Genomic DNA, 21,618 nt, shown 5'->3' with positions numbered 1-21,618 from the left:
GACAAAATGTAAATAAAATATCGATATCATATGCATTTATAAAAAATTTGCATATAATATAATTACATATTTGCATATAATATGATATAATTATTTGCATATGATATGATATAATTACACATATATATATATATATATATATATATATATATAATTTATTTTGATTTTTTAGCAAAAAAATTAATGCATATTAAAAACATGCATAGAAAATTGTTTGAATGTAATTAATTTAGATACATTTATTAAAAATAAATAATAACAATTAAAAGTATGAAAATAAATCAAGACAATATAAACCATGGATTATTCGAGCCGAAGCTAAGATGACAATGCTAAATATATTTTATATATTATTTTTGCGTTGTGGGAATGAATTTTGTAAACGTTAATAATTAATCCATTTCTAAAAAAGGCATGTTAAATCAATACTCGAATATATCAAAACTATTATATTATTATAATTATATTATTAACTATTATATTATATATATATATATTGTTGTCGGTTTTCCGTTATGCCGATTAGTTCTCTCGCTGTGCTCATTGCATAAGCGGCTGTCATTGCGGAAATCATTTCATAATTGTGTTTTATATTTATAATAGATCATTAAAAAGAACATATCTACATATACATAGTATGTGTATATATATGACTTTCATGTATCGATTTAGATATTTAATCTTGGTAAAAAAGAAGAGAAGAATAGGTAAATAAAAAACACATACGAAACATATGTTCTTATTACATAAATATAAGATATGAGCACTTTTTTATAATCTTCGTTTCTATTTTTTGTGAGAAAGATATGTCTAATAAATATCTAAAGATTAAACCAATTAAATATATATTCCAAACTGTTTAAGCCTATCTATTTTAGGGCAACGAATCTATAAAGATCTAATTGTAATACTTTTATAAATATAAATATATAAAAATAATCTAATACAAGTTTCACAGATTTGTAACCTCATTAAAAAAATTATGTCACTCACCGATCCGATGCGCAACAACGGAGTAAATCTGCCACGTGGCTACGATGATTCTGTAACACAGAAACAGAACATTCAAATTATAGCAGCGCTCTAAATGATAGATATTTTAAAAAGTAATTTTTACGCATATCTACATACTTGTTTTTCAATTAGATATTTATTAAAATAATAAAATAATTTTCGAAAAAAGATTTTTATATAAAGTCGTATAAAACTTTAAACTATTTTTTTCTCCCAAACTATAAGTTTTAAATTATTGAAATTTAATAATTCAAATAAACGTGAAACTGATTAATTGTATGTTCAGAAAAAAATGTATATTTACCTCAAGGTTGCTCCGTCGGTGCCCGATGCCTTTCCTAGGCCTCCTCCTCCTCTCAAGTCGGGTCGTCGGATGTCCTCGTAGCACAGGACACTCGCGAAAAACACTCGCGAATTATTATAATCGCATGTGGATTAATGTTAAATAAAAATTTTTTAGTCCGATTACTTGTACGGCACTCCCGAAGCAAACGTGCGGCGCGACGAATTGGCTGCAGTTCATTCATTCGCTTGAAAATCGGCGGCGGAAAAATGACGATCGATTAAAAAAACCGATTAATTTGCCACATAAGAGCCATTGAACGACTCGTGGCTAGGCTATGTTAGTACACTATTAATAACAGTAATATTACTTAATATTAATATTAATGTTATTAATAACGGTGCAACGGGTATTGTTAGCTTCTTCGTCTTTCGGATTCCGTTGGGAACCAAAGGAATTCCTCGGAATACTGAGTCACGTCAAGGCCGTACCCATTGAAGGAGTTCTTTTTTATAAAAATTTATAAATTTCAAAGAAATAAATTACGTTAAATATGCATATACTTTGTTAGAGATTCGTCATTTACAAAAATCGCGTCGTTTACAAAAATTAATTATGATTATGCTTCAAAAAATAAGGGTTGATCAATGAATACGAATCGGTTCCGTCGCACGCGGAATATTCAAATGGAACAAGTCGTCTTTTTATATGTGTAAATCCGACAACTCATAAATGCGCGAGCAACGTTTATTATAACATACATCGTAAGATGCATCGATGTTCTGAACGTCATCTAGATTCTAATTCGTCACGACTTCGTTTCGAAAAGAAAATGTGAAGATACGCGGAGCGATACGTAATACTACCCGCCCTCACGAGTGTCGGTGGTTGAATGATAACGCGCTGCGTGCGCGTATACAATACTCGTCGATTGTAAACAAAGTATCAAGGCCACGCGCTATTGTATCCTTACCTTAAATATGAAGAATTTCAACGTTTATAACAAAATTACATATATATAAGATATATATATCTTTTCGTTGGGCTTTGCACACGGAGGAAATATCAGGAACAGGAATAAATATTAAATTTTGAAAATGAAAATTTGGAATAACGTTAGTTAATATTAGTAATTACATGTTAGATTTTAATTGGCAAGATATAATATGTGATGTAAATATTTTATATAAAAAAAAATAAAAAATATTACTAGAACAGTTCACAGTTCTTTCGGTATAAAACGCGCGCTTCGCGCGCGTCGTTTAGTTTTTTAATATTATATATTTTTATATAAAATATTTACATCACATATATAATCTTGCCACTAAAATCTCACATAATTACTAATATTAACTAACGTTACTCCAAATTTTCATTTCCAAAATTTATTGTAATATTTTTTCCTGTTCCTGATATTTCCTCCGTGTGCAAAGCCCAACGAAAAGTCCAACATATATATACCTTATGTATATAATTTTGTTATAAACATTGAGACCTTTATTGTTTGAGATACGGATACAATAGCGCGCGGCCTTGATACTTTGTTTACAATCGACAAGTATTGTATACGCGCACGCAGCGCGTTATCATTTAATCACCGACGCTCGTGCGGGTAGGTAGTGTTACGTATCGTTCCGCGTATCTTCACATTTTCTTTTCGAAACGAAATCGCGACGAATTCTAGATGACGTTCAGAACATCGATGCATCTTACGATGCACGTTATAATAAACGTTGCTCGCGCAGTTATGAGTTTGTCGGATTTACACGTATCAAAAGACGACTTGTTCCATTTGAATATTGCGGGCGGCGGAACTGATTCGTTGATTCATTGATCAACCCTTATTTTTTGAAGCATAAATGAAAATTAATTTTTGTAAACGACGCGATTTTTGTAAATGACGAATCTCTAACAAAGTATATGCATATTTAACGTAATTTATTTCTTTGAAATTTATGAATTTTTATAAAAAAGAACCCCTTCAATGGGTACGGCCTTGATGTGGCTCAGTATTCCGAGGGATTCCTTTGGAGGGTTTCCCAATGAAATCCCAAAGACGAAGAAGCTAACAATACCCGTTGCACCGTTATTAATAACATTAATATTAATATTAAGTAATATTACTATTATTAATAGTGTACTAACATAGCCTAGCCACGAGTCGTTTAATGGCTCTTATGTGGCAAATTAATCGGTTTTTTTAATCGATCGTCATTTTTCCGCCGCCGATTTTCAAGCGAATGAATGAACTGCAGCCAGTTCGTTGCGCCGCACGTTTGCTTCGGGAGTGCCGTACAAGTAATCGGACTAAAAGATTTTTATTTAACATTAATCCACATGCGATTATAATAATTCGCGAGTGTTTTTCGCGAGTGTCTTGTGCTACGAGGACATCCGACGACCCGACATCTTGAGAGGAGGAAAGGCATCGGGCACCGACGGAGCAACCTTGGGGTAAATATACATTTTTTTCTGAACATACAATTAATCAGTTTCACGTTTATTTGAATTATTAAATTTCAATAATTTAAAGCTTATAGTAAAGAGAAAAAACAGTTTAAAGTTTTATACGGCTTTATATAAAAATCTTTTTTCGAGAATTATTTTATTATTTTAATGAATATCTAATTGAAAAGCAAGTATGTAGATATGCGTAAAAATTACTTTTTAAAATATCTATCATTTAGAGCGCTGCTATAATTTGAATGTTCTGTTTCTGTGTTACAGAATCATCGTAGCCACGTGGCAGATTTACTCCGTTGTTGCGCATCGGATCGGTGAGTGACATAATTTTTTTAATGAGATTACAAATCTGTGAAACTTGTATTAGATTATTTTTATATATTTATATTTATAAAAGTATTACAAATAGATCTTCACAGATTCGTTAAAAATAGATAGGCTTAAACAGTTTGGAATATATATTTAACCCTGGTTTAATCTTTAGATATTTATTAGACATATCTTTCTCACAAAAAAATAGAAACAAAGATTATAAAAAAGTGCTCATATCTTATATTTATGTAATAAGAACATATGTTTCGTATGTGTTTTTTATTTACCTATTCTTCTCTTCCTTTTTACCAGGATTAAATATCTAAATCGGTACATGAAAATCATATATACATATACTATGTACAATATATGTAGATATATTCTGAAACTTTTTAATGATGTATTATAAATATAACACAATTATGAAATGATTTCCGCAATGACAGCCGCTCATGAAGTGAATGGAGCGAGAGAACTAATCGGCATAGCGAAAAACCGACAACAATTTCGATATATTCGAGTATTGATTTAACATGCCTTTTTTAGAAATGCAAGAAAAAATAAATGGCGCGCGCGAAGCGCGCGTTTTGTTCTATTCTAGTGTTTATTAAAATATATTTAGTATTGTTATCTATCCTCGGTTCGATTAATGTATTGTTCATACTCTTGATTTACATTTAGAAAATTTATGTCAGATGATTCAATACATCTAATATATATATATATATATATTTATACTCATAATATATTTATATTTGTACTTATATTTATCACAATTGCGTTAGTCATAATTTCGTTCGCTTTAAACTTTCAATTTTTCTTTCATTAATATAAGGAAACCTGCATTCGACAGCAAATGCAAAATCACGTTAATACGAAACTAACGGAATACACGCATTTGTGTGCTAGCCGGTAACCAAAACTCATTAGAGGCCGACGTCGCGTGTGTCACATGTCCAAAACACGCGATGTGTTCGACGCTTATCATGTAGGAAACCGGGCCAGAGACTAGAGACAATGGCGAAAGTTTACGTATTTCTCATCTGTAAATGAAAGTTCGAGAGGCCACGAGAGAAAACCTACCTTTTAATGCTTAATAAAAACAAATTCCCGTCGTGCAGATAGTTTTCAAATCATTGCATGTGCAACGTCGATAACATGACATCAAGTGCAGTCAGATTCTACAGATGATTTGTGGTTTCGCCACACAGGTCACATATCTAAATATTGGAAATTTTTTGAACGGTTGCATTTTATCTGACGCCTTTGTAGGAATATTTTCAAATATCCGGGATTTCATTTCTCTTTGACATATAAGTTTTTTAAATGACTGGGTCTTAAATTAAAAATGTAAAAATAAAAATTTGAGTTAAAAATGAGATTAAATATCATCGCAATAATTTCATATAAATCCAATTTTTTATATATGACGTACATCTTTTTATTTATTAATTCTGCCTTTTTTTGGTCATGTTTTATATATAATCAATTATATTTTTTAAAACTTATTCTTTACTTCAAGTTAATTTAAGAATAATATAAAGTAAACTGTGTGCGTGCGTGTGTGCGTGTGTGTGTGTTTGTGTGTGTGTGTGTTTGTGTGATATGTATCTTTATTATTTGGATATTTTTCGAATATTTCTTTTTGATCAAAAATCTCTTTTATCGTGGTATCTTTTATTGAACTGAAAATAAAAGATTTAGATTTTAGAATCGAATGGGACACCAATCAATGTGAATTCCCGATCGACAAACTTCATTTTGGGATTCCACGCGTTTGATCTAATCAAAAGATTGGGCAGCAAAGAGAATAGCAGAACCGAGAGAAAGAGAGAGAGTGTGAGAGAGAGAGAGAGAGAGAGAGAGAGAGAGAGAGAAATGCAGGAAACGAACGAGGAAACTAATTACCTGTGTAAAATAGAAACGACTGTGAAGTGACAAGTCTCGTAATAGAGAGGAGATTGATACGAAAAATTAAAAAAAAAAAAAAAAAAAAAAAAAGTAAATAAACCACAAAGAATAAAAGGCCGTGTTTTCAACCAAAAACCTTTCTTTGTGTGTGAAGTCGAAAAAGGGTGAAACAAAGAGACAGAAGTGTTAAAAGAAAGTGAAAACAAATAGAGGTTGTAATTCCATCTCCGTTTCTTCTGTCCCCTTTGGGACCGTAATTCTCTTCTTTCGCGAGAATCTCACCTCGGAGCGTTGCTCGAAAGTCCGCTTAACTCTCCGAGATCTTTCTCTTTATTCACGACGGTTTCGTCAAAATTTTTCTGTTGGAAACGTCGTTTGCGTTTCATCCACCTCCGCGTTTCATCACATTGCGAGGTGTTTCGAGAAAAAAAAAATACAAAAGAGCGACGAGCGTTCCTCACGCTCGTGTTGAAAGTTGAATCTTGGTTTATAGATATTACAGCGGATTGCCAATTCTCTCTTTCTCGGTCTTTCTCTGCCAAAAAGTCGGACGCCCTTTCAGCCACTTTTCCACCAATTTTTCGCACCGGGAGAACCAGTTCGCTTCTCCAGGTACCATACTGAAATCGTCGGAAGCTTCTTTAGTCACGGCTGAAGCTTACTGATAGGCTTCTTGAACTGGGCTCGATTGCCTTCTTTGTCGCAATAATGACTTTCCACCTTTTCTGCCCGGCGTTACTTACGCGGGGCACCCCCACCCATTCTTTTACCCTCTACGAATTTTTTAGCATCCACTTCTCGAGTAACCCAATTCCTCCGCCATGGGTGGATCTTCGCTTCGCAACCTAACGCGCTCTCACTTCATCGATCTTACGTTTTTAACCCCTCATTTATTATTTTTGTATCAGACGATTGCGTGGATTTGATTAAAGAGCAAATAAACAATCGACAACGATAGCTTGATAAAATGTATTCTTGCGGTAAAATTCTCAACACGATTCCGAACTTAAGAAAAAAAATTTTTTTCGAGTCTTCAAATATTTGATGTTTACATCTGGTTATTTCGATCTTAAATATCAATTCTATACGTGGGATATATATATATATATATATATATATGCATATATAGTATATTTAAAAGATTATATCTCTCTGATAAATATTATAAAAATAATATTTAAAATTTGAAAAAATATATACATATATATATATATATTGTAATAAATATTATTATAAATTATATATATATATATATATAAAATGCATTTTATAAACTATATTAGTAGAAATTAGAAAATAGATTGGAATTTAAGAAAATACAGGATTTTAAGAAAAATTTTTATAATGCGTTTCATAAATTTATTTTTAGTAAGAAAAATTTTCTTTAAAATATACTATGAATAAATAAATATTTTTTTAAATTTTATAAGATATATACTTATAAAATTTTATGAGATTTGTAACAGGAATTATGATAGAAAAATAATAGTAAATTATTATTAATACTGATTGTAAATAATAATTAATTAATTGTAAATATATATTAATCTAAATCAATTATTTTATATAACATAATAAAATCAATATTGATATTAATATTAATATTTATATGAATTTTAATAAATTAAGCTCTCACATACATTTCTTTATATATAATTAATTATAAAAAGAATCATACAAATCATACAAATCACAATGCATATTAATATATGCAAAATTTTAGTTATTTAGTTTATTAAAGTTTTATCGTAATTTATTAACATCAAAAGCACTCTTAAAGCATCCTTGATTTAATCTTTTTCTAACAACCTATATTATTGTATTAAGATTATAGGTTTTTATTCCTAATAAGATCTTACCTAAACTTATAACTTTGTATTTCTATGGCTTTTAGAAGATTTAACTTATAACTTTGTATTTCTATGGCTTTTTAGAAGATTTTCGTTGATGTCTCCTTTGTTTGTCTCATCTAGTGCAGATAGACGCACAGGAATGACGAAATAATGATCGACGAAGTAATGACAGATATTATTGATTATTATATAGCATAATAAAATTATGCTCCCTCATCAAAATTGACACATTTAAATTTAATTAAAAATAACGTCATGCTGTAAAACTTATTTGAAATATTTTATATGTCTATTTGCCATTTATTCTATTTAAAACAATAAGAAATCATAAACGTCTTATGTTTACAAAGGCGTTTCTTGAAATTTTACTAGATGAAAACTCTTCTAGATTTTCTGAACTATCCTTACAATCACCTTTGGTTGAGCTATAGTTTTTGCTACAGAACATTTTTTTGGAAATCTAAGTGTAACTCAATTTGGAAGGCAAGGGGGAAAGGAAACTACTAACGACATGACAGGAGTAAGCGTTAGCTGAAACGTGAGGCCCTAAAAGGCTAAGGCGGTATTCTTGGAAGGAAGATCCCGAAAGCTACGACACGCTGACAAATTGAGTTTTAGACCCCGCCGCCCGTGTCCTTCTATTCCGATGGATTTTTCCCACGGGGTCAATGGAAGCGGCTTCTCCCGCTCGATCTTACGGATATTTCACGTATATCTTCTTCCGCTCTCTTCTCTCGGGAACAAACGATGGTCACTTTTCTCGGTATCGTTCCGGTAAGTTATATTATTAAATGTGACAAAATATAATGATCCACTTCCATTTCCACTTACAAGCCACGTAACGTAATATCGTGAAAGTAGAATGTGGAATTCGCGCACCGGTGAATAACCAAGAATTATCCTGACGTAAAATGAGATATGGTAGTATTCAAAGAATACTACCGATTTACAAGTCTAAAATTTTGCATTTTTCTCGCAATGAATCGCTGCTAAAGAGAGGTGAAGATATAACGATATAAATTGTTACAATTTAATATTATTTATTATAATTAATATAATAATATAACTCTGACAAAATAAACTTTGATAATAAAATTAAAGGAACTCGAGGAGAGAAATAAAAGATTAAAGACGCAAAAATATAAATATTACAATATTATAATTAATGAATATATTTTTTTATCGAAATCAATCTGTTCAATTTACAAGTTGATCATCAATTGATCATCATTAATTTTGTAAAATAATTGTTTAAAAATTAATTGTTATTAATTTTTTAAGCTTTTCAATCGATGTACGTATATACAGTAGTCTTTCAAAAAGTCTGACGATTAATCAATCTAATCATCGTCATTGTTCGTTACAATAAAAATGTGTTCGTTTTTCTCGAGGTGAATTGGTTTTCGGGAGAGGGGAAGGGAGGAGTAATAAAATCTTAAGCGGAAATGCGGCGAACACAAAGACAGGATCTATGATTCTAATCTAAAAAAGTCACGTTCCGTTGGTAGCTATAACTGAAGTCACTTTATCGTGCCGAATGCAGCCGTGGTTGCAGATGGCGGTCATCAACGTGCAGGTTCGTCCCGGTAGCGTGATAACAAGATGAACTTTCAGTCGCGACGCTAGATAGTCGGAATGATACATGGATCATTAGGGAGTCGGGTTATCTCGCTCGTTATCGTATCGGTTATCATCGACTCATTCCGATAAGCTCGCGTAGCCTTCGCGCTTGTCGTGAATGAAGCGAACGGAAATTTCACAAAAAGACGAATAATTGCAAAGGTGGTTGGCCTGGTAATAGTTTTGGTCTCACGCTGGTGAACCGTCTATACTTTTACATGGTGGTGAATTTGTGAACACGGCTCATCTACAAGATTCCAATTCTGAAATCGGTTGTTAAATCTTCCAGCGGTACTTACCAGCGCAAAATCTACCTAGTTCGTGTTACCCGATGAGGTAACGTTGCGTTAATTCCAAACTTGGCGGAAATGCGCCGTAAGGTAGACATCATCATACATCGCCATTTTCTGTTGCTCAAATCCGTACTTTCTTGTTTAAGAATAACATACACTCCCCCTCTTTAAAATATAAATATTTTAAGAGTAGAACATTGAATTCTTATTATTAATTCTTTTTCTCATTTAATAATTATCTATTATGTTTTTTACACACATGCACGCGCGCGCGCGCGCGCGCATGAGCGAAGATAAATTTAGATATTCTGTTGAGAAAAGAGTTTTACAACAAGAGTGGTTAATTCGGCATTTTTCTAATTACACTTGAACTATAAAGAAAGTTTCTTTCATTTATCAATCGTGATGAAGTTTTGCTGAATGTCGAAACTTTGGTCGTGCTTCTGGTTCGTTCAAAAACTCTCAAGACTCCATTATGATGAATAAATGTTCTCGATACGGAGATTAATTACTCTTAAGATGTGCAAAAGTTTCTTGGAAGTCCTTTTATCAGATTCAGATAGCTCATCAGATTGAGATAGCTTATCAAAATTCTAAAAATTTGTTAAAAACGTTTATAGAAGTCAATTAAATGTTTCTTTAATACCAAAGATGTTTCTGATATACCTTGTTGATTATGTATACGCATATTAAAAATAAAAAAAAAAAAAAATATTAAAAGTTGTTAGTATCAATCTTAATATTTATTAATGAAAAAAATTGTAGCAATTAAGGATCGTCCTCAAAGCGTCCCCCAGTTTAGAATATCAGAAAGGATCGAAGAATCTGGAATTAATAAGGTGGAATGTTCCGGAAATCCGCTCCGTGTACACGACGGCACACTGTTATTCGCGAAAAGCCAATTGCGATTTACATAATTCATCGAACGATACTTCGCGGCTGTGCTCTTTCAACGGGGACTCCCTTTCGGAAAAGTGTTCCCTCTTCCTACAACTTCCTCCCCCGATGCGAGTAGGAAGATTCTTTTTTTCTGTAAGGGAAATAATGGGGGAACAAGCCAGCCGCCGAGTAGACAAAGCGTACGACGTTGCCAGCCGCCGCATTCGCGGAACTTTCGCAGCGCCATTTCGCCCGACTAAACTTCAACTTGGGATTTTCATAAAGCCCAACGTAGGGCCGGTGATTCCGCGGGGTGGCGAGGGAGAGACGATGCAGGGGATGGCGCCGAGCAGCGAAATGGAAGGGAAACTTCGCTATCCACGCCGTGAAAACTCACGGCAGTGAGTTATCTCTCCCCTCTCTCTCGATCTTCCTCTCAGCTTCGCCTCCGCGTCACGATTCCCTCCGCGTATCAAAAAGCGAAAAAAATCTTGAAAACTAGCAGTTTACGATCAATTCTACGAAGTTTATGTATCGTTAGCAAGAAACTCGAGGTGTATAACAATGTACCTCTTGATATTGAGATACGCGATCGAGTAAAGGCCAAAAAAGTACGAAATAAATACAAGTTTTCAAGAAACTTTTCAAGTAAAGATGCATTACTGAACATTAAAATTAACATAAAATATTGTAAATTTTTCAAGCAGCATATCAGTCCTTGATAGATATTTTTATTATTTTATAACTAAAAAAGACCCAATTATTGCAGTTGTGTTGTTAAATGATGAAATAAAAAAAAAAAAATCACAACAGAATGTATGTTTTATTTCAAAAACTATACGAGCGAACATAGTGTAGATCTAAATCACTGGTGGTCTTTGACACACGTCGTATAACACACGTCTCTTTATTTTACTCTTGAATGCTTTTCATAATACAACATAAAAGATATAACTTAATATTGTAGCTCAAGAAACATGATGCTTTATTTTGTGGAAAACTGAATCAAAGTATATAAATTTAGTAAAAGGTTAATTAATCTAAGTAGATTAGGCAATAAGAGAAAATACACGTAATTACGATAGAACAAACAACAACTATCCAATTATAAATTAATCAATCATCTAATGACCGAACAGCTTTATTAGCGATAAGTGAATAAACGGTTCCGTTCAAAATTGGGACTCTGCTCTCCCGAATACGAACTCAAAGTAGATAAAACAATCAAAATTACATAAATAAAGCCAAATGAATATTATCGTAATGATTCATGCATTTTTTTACTGATTTTATTTAATTTAGCTTTGCACTTCTTGAAGACTGAAGAGAATTCCAAATTTTGAATTAAAACATATCGTTCGTTTATTGGTAATAAATTTGTATGAAATATATTTGTATAAATATATTTGTATAAATATATTTGTATATATTTATACATATATTTGTATAAATTTGTTTTTTCTCTCATCGAAAGAAAAGATAGATTCACACGATTGAAAAAATTTATTATTTGCTCCCTACCAGCTGCGTACTGGCTTTCATCGGCTGTTTTCATTTATCGACTCATCTTATTAGAGTTTTAATTTGGTTTTCAAATACCACAAATCATTCGCCGACTTTACTTACTTGCTTACTTCCTTGAATCGAATAATATTTTAGACGTATCGAAAGGACGATAGAAATCGACGTTCTCAGTCTATAATAATTATTTTAATTATCTTTCCCCTCTGTTATTTGGAGCTTATCGAATTCGGCGAAATAAGAGGGTGAATAATGCGAAGGGAAAAGAGGTCGATAGTAAAGAAGCGTTCTGAGTAATAGTATGAATGAATTGCACCTGCGATCCACAGAATCTAGATGCCATCCATCTATGTCGTCGAGGACAACTCGTTCGGCATATCAATCGTCGCTCTTGGTCATGACGAATGGCACAACGAGCCGAAAAATATGGCTCCTTATCGTTTGTTTTCCCCGTCCTTTCTTTTTCCTCTCTTCTTCACTGTCCTTCCTCCTGAGAAATAAACAAACAGTTCTTCACCACTGTCGACGATTATAACGAGCCATTTCGCAGAGCAAAATTATCGTTGTCTTAAATACGGGGAAATATTACGACTATTGAGGAAAATAAGTCGCACGATAAATCAAGAGGCTTCTTTCGAAATATTTTTTTTAAAAGATTTAACAAGATTTTTAATTCCAAGCGAATATAACCGCGAGAAAAATCTATTCTCTTGTTTAGCCATAAAAATTATTACAAAGATATCGGTAGTTAACTTCCAAACTTGTGTGAGCGGTATCTAGTGAAGTCATTGTTTCTGAAAACAATGTCAAAATTTAATCAGATTGAATATACGAGTAGCGAGAGATAATGAGAGAGAGAAAGAGAGAGAGAGAGAGAGAGAGAGAGAGAGAGAGAAAGAGAGAGCGCGCGTTCCCAAATGTCTTTTGTAAAATGAAATACCTAAAATTTTGTAAAACACATAAAATATTGTAAAGATTTTAACATCAATCTCTATAGGTCTGCTATAGGAGAAAGATCGTCTTCAATGCATTTTCTTCAATTATCTCGAGCGGTCATCGCTATTCATCGTCATGCACAGAGACAATCGATTTGCTTGAAAAGCGCACGATTCACGAGTTATCACTCCCACGATGATCCTGTTTCTGTTTCCAATTTCCTTTCTGTCGTGCCGAATCTGGAGCACAGCTCTTCTTTCGATTGTTCATAAAGTTTCAATAAAATTCGTCCAGGAATGAAACGGCTAAACGAACGCCCTCCGCGCCCCCACACCCTGCCCCCCCCCTCGCCCGCCCCCAGCTCACTCTCCGAAACAGATTACCTCTGTAGGCGTTCAAACTACCGAAAGCTATTACGCGGCTTCCACCGTGGTGGAAATTCTCGACGAAATGTAGCCCTAAACGGCTCGATTCCGCGAATAGGAGGGCCACACCATGCACCGTATCGTCGCTTTAACTGGTGCGCTTAACGAAACGATATCCTCATCCCGTCTTCGCGACGGGGGATGAAACATCGCGAGTGATGGCGAAGTTTGAGAAGATGACATGAGATGAATTGAGAAAGATGCAATTTTGTTAAATAAATATTTCATAGGGAAGTGCAAATATGTAAGAAGGGGCAAGGTTTTTAATAATGTATAGAAATATAAATAACGTAAAAATACGTTTTAAGTAAGTTACGTTTTAAGTATCATCGATTTAAATCATTTAATGACAAAAAGATGTTGTGATTTAGAACTCAACAAATTCTAATAAATAAATTTCGAGTATATTGAATATAATAATAATATTAGGTTGGTAGAATAAAGTCTGAAAATATTGTCAAATATTGTCTTATTAGTTTCTTGTTTGAATGATCATCTATTGCGGACGCAACCAGGCCAAAGCTCTTTGTAAGCACACCTGAATGAGAAAGTTCTACAACCGATCTTTATGCGCTTTATTCTCGGTAAGGAAAGTTCAATTCTACGAAGGATGTTAATGGAAAAATATTTTCTTGAAATTTTTTGCTTTATATTTCACTATAACCGTCTTTACGGAGATGTGCATTTAAAAAGTAAAATATTTAGAAAAATAAACACACACACACACACACACACACACACACACACATACACACGTGTGTGTGTGTGTGTGTGTGTGTGTGTGTGTGTGTGTGTGTGTGTGTGTGTATAAGTTCATATATTTATAAAATGGAAAAAATTGAAATTTCCATTTTCGATTTGGAAATGCAAAGCTTCACGGAAAGCTTGTATGATTTCCATTTTTTAAATATGTATTTGAGACTTGAATTTGAAAATAAGTTAATTTCTTTACGAAAGTAAAATCGAATAAAAAGACAAATCCTTGCATCCTTGCACATAAAAAATATTTCTCCATTTGCATATATATTGCTTACATATTATTTATCCAGCCGTCGTTGTAGTTAAAAACTTAATACCCTGAGGGCTGTGCATTCATTCTTCTTGCATTATGAAAGGAATGTGAGAGTGAGAGAGAGAGAGAGAGAGAGAGAGAGAGAGAGAGAGAGAGAGAGAGAGAGAGAGAGAGAGAGAGAGAGAGAGAGAGAGAGAGAGAGAGAGACCGTTGCGAAGAGTAGGATGTTCCCGGGAAGTTTCGAAACTTTATTTTTAACGTTAACTATTGTGTAGTTATATCTTTTAATCCATTACCGCGTAGTAAAGACACTCAAGAGCGTAGCGCACGCTCCGCGCTTCGATCCAGACCGCGCGATGTTTTGTTTAAAAATCGGAAGCACGTAGAATGGATCGCGAGCTGGCATGCAAAGCTCTCACGTTTCGCGGGGAGATTCCCCCGGGGGAGGAGCGAAATACAGGAAGCCTTATACCCTACGTCGTTTCTTTTTGACATCTCTCGCGTGCTCAGGGATTACGACGCGAAATTCGAACGGAACTAATTTGCCGCGGCTCCCGAAGTCCCCGCAGGGGTGTCTTCGGATCTTCGGAGCTTCCGACATATCGCACAACAAGTGACGTAACTAACGCTCGCAGGTATACTCTTTCGCATCACGAACAAATTTACCCTTTGCCCTTTAACCTTTGCCATCGACAACGTCGATCTCGATTACGGCGACGAATTTCGATATATCGTCCTCTTCCTTTTCATGTTTCTCCTCCTCCTCCCCTTCCCCCCCTCCTCAATCTTATCATCTCTTTTCTATATATGTTGTCTATATGGGATGACGTTAGTTCTAACTTGTGCCGCGGATGAGAAAAGCGCAACCGGACGACGTTAAACATTAATAATCATCTCTGCCGCGGCGATATGAAACTTTAACGCGATTTATCCCATTTTACGTTTTACTTATCTTCGGGACTTGTCGTGCGCTTAAATTAAAAACAAACTGCGCCTTGTTTTCCCGGGATTTGTGCGGGGTTTATAATACGTGTGTTTACTCTTTTATTCGACGTCGTTTTACTCGATTTTGCTTTGCCGTGAGTTTATTCGCAAGAAAATTGAGGGACTTATTTCCGAACCATTCTGAAATACATATTTAAAAAATGGAAATCACAGAGCTCACCGTGGAGCTCATGCAACGCGTAATCTCAAATCAGAAAATGGAGATCGCGTCTTCTCCATTTTTAAAAGTACAAATTTAAGGCGCTTCTATTTCCTACAAAGATTCACAGAAGTTTTTTTGTTTTTTCAATCATGACAGATGATGATCTTTTGCGGATTTTTAGAAGTATATTTATACTTTTTCATACGAATGATTCCACACCTTTGTACCAGCACTTAAACATTAAATAGCGCAGATCGCATGTGAAGTCTTTCTGATTTCCGATGTGATTGAACACTGTATGTTACGATCTAAAAGGATAAGAACATGTGTGTGTATGTATATATATATATATATATATATATATATATATATAGGATATATATTGTGGCCTATTTTATGTATTTTCACTCTCGTCCTCGTGCCGCAGATCGCAGCTTTTGTCGTTCCCTTTTCATCATGCCGTTCGTAGATTCAGGTCAGCCTCGGTCGTTGCTTTTGCAGCAGTGTACATCTCACCCCCCGCGGCCTCTTTAACCCTTCTGCTATTCGACTACCCCATCGCGGACTCGCGTTCGTTGCACTCCAGACGCAGTTAGCGCATCGTAGTCGATCGCGTCAATCACTTGTCCACACGTGTAATAAAATAATTATATAAAAATCATTTTCATTGTTCGATATGGTTAAACAAATTATTTAATGATTATCAATAATTCTATTAATGAATTTAAAAAATTGTATATAATGCATATAACTTTATTTTTTTAATTTGCGAATTAAATTTTCGTAAATTGAAAAATAAAATTGCATTATATAATTTTCTAAATTTATTAATAGATAATTTTTTAATGTATGCGCTCTTCTCGTAAGTTTAGAAAATCTTAAAGCATATTTACACACACACACACACACACACACACACACACACAACGCGCGCGTGCATACGTATGCACACATTTATATTCAGAGATGTAGTTATGAATATTTATTTTAAATTTATTCTTTGATTTTAAATCCTTTTATTTGAGTATTCGAATATATACTCAATATACATATATTCATTTTTAATAATAATCCATTGTTAAAAGAATAAAAATTTATATTAAAATTTAACTTTCCTCTCGCATTTTTCTACAATGCAATTTTTTCGTTATATTTTATATTGTGGTTATTATACATATACTCTAATATTTGAAATAAAATACAACTAGCTGTTATGAAAGTAATCTTACACGTAATAAGTAATTTTATTTCTATACAAAATTTAATTTTCTTTTGAAGACTAACACAAAGCGTGCAGATTAAGTTTATATCAATTTGTATTGTAAACAACTGTCATTATGAGAATTGGATATTTTGACATTTTGGATATTAAAAATTTAACAGGATTAATTTATAATTGTGCGAGTAATAAAATAGAGTCAAAATTGATTTGATAGAGCAAGTTTATGTATCTAGTAAAAGTATTATATTAATAATATCTCTTTATTATAAAGTTATTTAAAAATATAAAAATTTGAAATAATTATTTTAAGAAAGTTTATGTGGAAAGCAAAATTATCTTATTTTATCGTATATCTTTTTGCAAATCTTGTAACACAAACATTTAAACGAATTTTTCACATTAAAAATATATACGTTTGTATTAACAGTATATATATATATATATATCCTATCCAACGTACACAACATTCAATTTTACGAATATATATATATATATATATATATATATATATATATTTAAAAAAAAATGAAATTCTCTAATAGATTTAATTCAGCAATTCCGAAGAGCTTCTCAATCGCATTGAGGTAACTCGAGGATTTACTCGAGAATGATTTCAGTTTTGCTGCAATTTCACATTTCGATCAGTAATAAATTAATTAACGTTGCTTCGGAATTATTATAGGCGTCACACTCATACGCAGGCAGGCAAACACGGATGCAAACGCACACGCCGAGACACGACACGGTTAATCTCATAGCGCATAATTCGTTGCGTCGTCGGTATTGTTTACCAACTGAAAGGTAGAATTGTTATAATAAATTAATTGGCGCCGTTCGCGCCGGTTATTGCCGTAACTCGGCTCGTTACAACACGACGTATTGTCGTCGCGTTCGCAATTACGGGGGCTTTGCGTTATATGGAACTCGTCGTTCTTACGTACGAATTAGCATATCGTTATCTTCGCTGTGTACCGTAATTAATTTTATTCGCGTGATCTCCGGATTTAACGATTTTCGCCCTGAATAATCACACATTCTATCTCAAAAATAATTTTATCGTTTTGTTAACTTGTTTATTATTATTATTATTTTGTCATTCTGTCAAGTCGTTTATTATTATTATTATTATTATTATCGTATTATTTATTATTTTAACTAAACAACATGGTGTATACGTTTTTAGTTTATCTTATACAGAGGAATATTTTATTTCTAAAATAAATTTTTCTTTATTTTAAGCAAAATAAATTCTCTCAAAAAGGTCTCAAGAAAATTTGCATGTAAAAGCGGAATTTCTTATTTGCACAAATACGGACCGTAAAAGCTTGATACTTTTATTGTTACTGAGCAATTGGCTTTATGAGTCAAGCAGCACAAAAAAATTGTCACTTAGAGACTTACCCGTAACCAATTGCCTTAGGGGCGTCTGGGCGAGAAGAGAATTTCTATTGGACGGTTCCCTGTAAAAAGAAAATGTACATGTTATCATTCTTTTTTTTATACTTATGTCGTTTTAAGTAATATATTGTCTTTGTTTCATATCATAATTCATATCTAATATTTCACTTTTATGAAAATAATTAGAAAAACAAATAAATATTATCAAAAAAATGTGCTTATTTGAATTTACATTTTGCAATATTTTGTTTTTCTTATTCCACGTATAATGCATAAGTAAATAATAAACTTGAGTAATTATATTTATCATACCTGTTTTATTTTATCAACTTTTCAAAAATGTTAGATAGACTAAAATATTGGTCTATAAAATTTGTTTAAAATTTGTTTTTCCTATTTAAAAAGAATAATAATGAAGATATATAACAAAATCTTTATGATCTTTATGATTGTTGCAAAATGTCCAGAATTATTATGAAAATTTTACAATAAAATATATCTAATTTAGTATTTTATATTAATATATAATTATAAGTATAAACAATATTAATCAAAACATTAAATTAATTATAAAAATTAATTTGTTTTTTATTTTAATTATATTTTCTAAACTGATATTTACAATATCTCAAGAATTTCTCAAGAAATGTCAATTTTAAAATCTGAAATATGAAATATAAGTTCCTCTTTTGTTTCAATTTAAATTCTTAAAAGTTTTCATAGTAGCAGAAGACGCAAAAAGTAAGTTATAAAATATTATTTTAATTTAACATAGTTTTAACACAAAAAAATCTTAATTGTAAAAATCTTTTCAACTTTTATCTTAATTCTCGCAAAGGATTGCATGCTTTTAACCATTCTAGTTAAGAAAACTTTCTCAATTTACATTATAATGATGTACAAGTATAAATGTGAAATAAATGAAAAAAGAAGAGGTGGCTATCCAAGCAATAAGTCTCGAGAAAGAACAAATACCACTCGTATTCGATACTTTGATGCGACGGTCGAGGTGTTAATAAAGTGGTGAACCGTAAAGGGATGCATCATATATATCATACATAGGGCTAATGGCCGGTAAAATTGTGACGGTAATACTGCACGAATACAGCTCGTGGAGTTGGCTGGTGTGTTCTCGACGAAGCATAAATCATAACACGAAGACCATTGCTGGCCGGTTTTGCGTCAATTATTCTTGCTGCACTCCCATTGTCGCTTAAAAGCGGTTATTAAACTTTTCCTTTGCCGCTCATTACGTCGGAGCTTTTCTGCCCCACAACCAACCAACACTAAAAGTTGCCTCCAAGTTTCAGGCTACCTAAAGAATTACGTTACGTATTGTTTGAATTTTTTACGATATCATAACATCCACAATGAGTTATTACGTGAAATTTTGATGTAGCATTTCTGTGCGAACGAGAGAAACGATGTTTCTGTACAATTTAAAAAATAAATAGATGAAAGGGCCGCTGTACCAAAAGTTGTTCCGTAGTAAAAGTAAACGGTAGAACAAATTATATAAACAACGCTTGGATGGATACAAAAAAATAAATGCCTTTGATGAATATTACACGTATTACCTTTTTCAACTTAATTGTGATCGCAAAGGAATTTTCCCGGCGAAAGAATTCAGAAATAAAACTTTTAAAATTTACGCTGAACGTGTGCTTGATTAAATTTAAACTCATAAAAAATCCGATTAACACGAATACAGTAATAAAAAATTAACACATTATGAAATTGCAATTGATGGTTGATCGGCTACTATTATATGAAAATCGTATGAGTCACATTATCGAGTCGCACTCACTTAGCGAGAATTCTGAATCGCGCGACAAAATTGTTGGCGAGAGAAAGGAACGAATAGGAGGAATATCAAGTCAGTAGCCAAATCTTGCGGACATTCCATATTCATACGTGTGTGTGTGTGTGTGTGTGTGTGTGTGTGTGTGTGTGTGTGTGTATTTGAGCGTGTGTGTGTGTATGTATTTGAGCGTGGTAATATATTCAGAGTATAAGCCACACGCCGGGAACGCGTCAGGTCGATATTTTTCATTTGCTCTTCTATATCACCGTCAAAAATATATTCCACGGAAAAACCGACGATCTTCTTGAGCATTTCTCAAAGGTGGGCAGATTCGTACGTGTACAGATCAAGAGGTCACAGGCGCAAAGAGGCGTAAAAATAAAATATACAAAAAGAAAAAGATTATTTCTGAAGCATAAAGCGCTTTCTCTTAAATATTCAAATAGCATATCTTTTGTAACTTTTTAAGGACAAAAGAAGATTTCATACGATTCCGTAAACGAAAAGAAACTTGGAATAAACAAAGAAAAGAGGAAAATATTTGTATAGCCAACTATAAAATATATAATTAAGAAATAAAAGGTAATACTAAAACATTTTGCAATGTAGAAACCTTTGTAGAATTTGCAATATGGAAAAAAATGTTATAATAATTACAAAAAAATAAAATTTCTATTATCTTGTAATGAACTGGGGAAAAGAGACATTACGGCGGAAGTTAAATATTTTTATTCAAAGATATTTTATACGTTTTATATTTTATAAAGGAATAATTGTAATCATTCAAATATTTTAATATATAAATTTTAAACAAATCTCATTAAAAAAACACTCTGTTTTTATATACGAATTGCATATTTTGCTATTTTAGTAAAAAAAATTGCAATTGCAGAATAAAGAATTTATTTAGAACAATAAAATTGTCAATTTTTCACACTTTTCTATAGTATAGATTGAAAAACGCTTGTATGACTTTTTACAACATATATTATTGTTTTTATGATGAGCAATGGAAAGGATACATATTTTATACATATATATATATATATATATATATATATATATATATATATATATATAATCATTGTCACGGAATTTTAGTAATAAATGTAATATATATCGTTTATGTTTACGATAAAATATTGTAAAGAACAATTTGTTTCTTATTTGTAATTTACTACTGTAGTATTTTCTTTGCGCACGTCGGCGTGTCAGAGAGGTTAAATATCGTTGAACCACGTGTCGCGATGACTGATGATGAAATGACGAATTCGAATGAGTTTACGAATACGTCCACGTGCCGCCGCGGAATCGATACTCACTGACATAAAACTCACTCGGAAAATCTCTCGTCACGTTTTCCCGCCGTGGCCCGTTTATTGAAAGGCCAAAGTGGACCGTAAAAGATCCCCGGTGTTCCTTCGACTCGATGGATTTATATAAAGGAGCTGCGAACAGGGGGAGGGGAGGGGGGGGGTCTAATAAATATCGGCTGCTCGCCGATTAATAAATTTCAGATTGTATG

The 21,618-nt window shown here is 32.7% G+C and overlaps 1 protein-coding gene across 5 annotated transcripts in view; it reads right to left on the bottom strand.

Annotated features, from left to right (window-relative positions):
- nAChRa3 (nicotinic acetylcholine receptor alpha3 subunit) overlaps nt 1-21,618 on the bottom strand; it is an 84,071-nt gene that overhangs the window by 51,560 nt on the left and 10,893 nt on the right. For 3 of the 5 annotated variants that reach the window (XM_089073635.1, XM_089073637.1, XM_089073638.1), the window contains exon 2: nt 18,293-18,351. The gene's annotated coding sequence lies outside the window, so the exon portion shown is untranslated. Of the gene's footprint in view, nt 1-993; nt 1,044-12,465; nt 12,622-18,292; nt 18,358-21,618 lie in introns of those variants that run through there. The other 2 variants (XM_025217373.2, XM_089073636.1) reach the window with 2 other exon arrangements.

This window comes from Pogonomyrmex barbatus, unplaced genomic scaffold, assembly GCF_055798465.1.
Source record: "Pogonomyrmex barbatus isolate J1 unplaced genomic scaffold, ASM5579846v1 scaffold15, whole genome shotgun sequence".
NCBI classification, from domain to species: domain Eukaryota; kingdom Metazoa; phylum Arthropoda; class Insecta; order Hymenoptera; family Formicidae; genus Pogonomyrmex; species Pogonomyrmex barbatus.
This window is presented reverse-complemented; position numbering and strand designations above follow the sequence as displayed.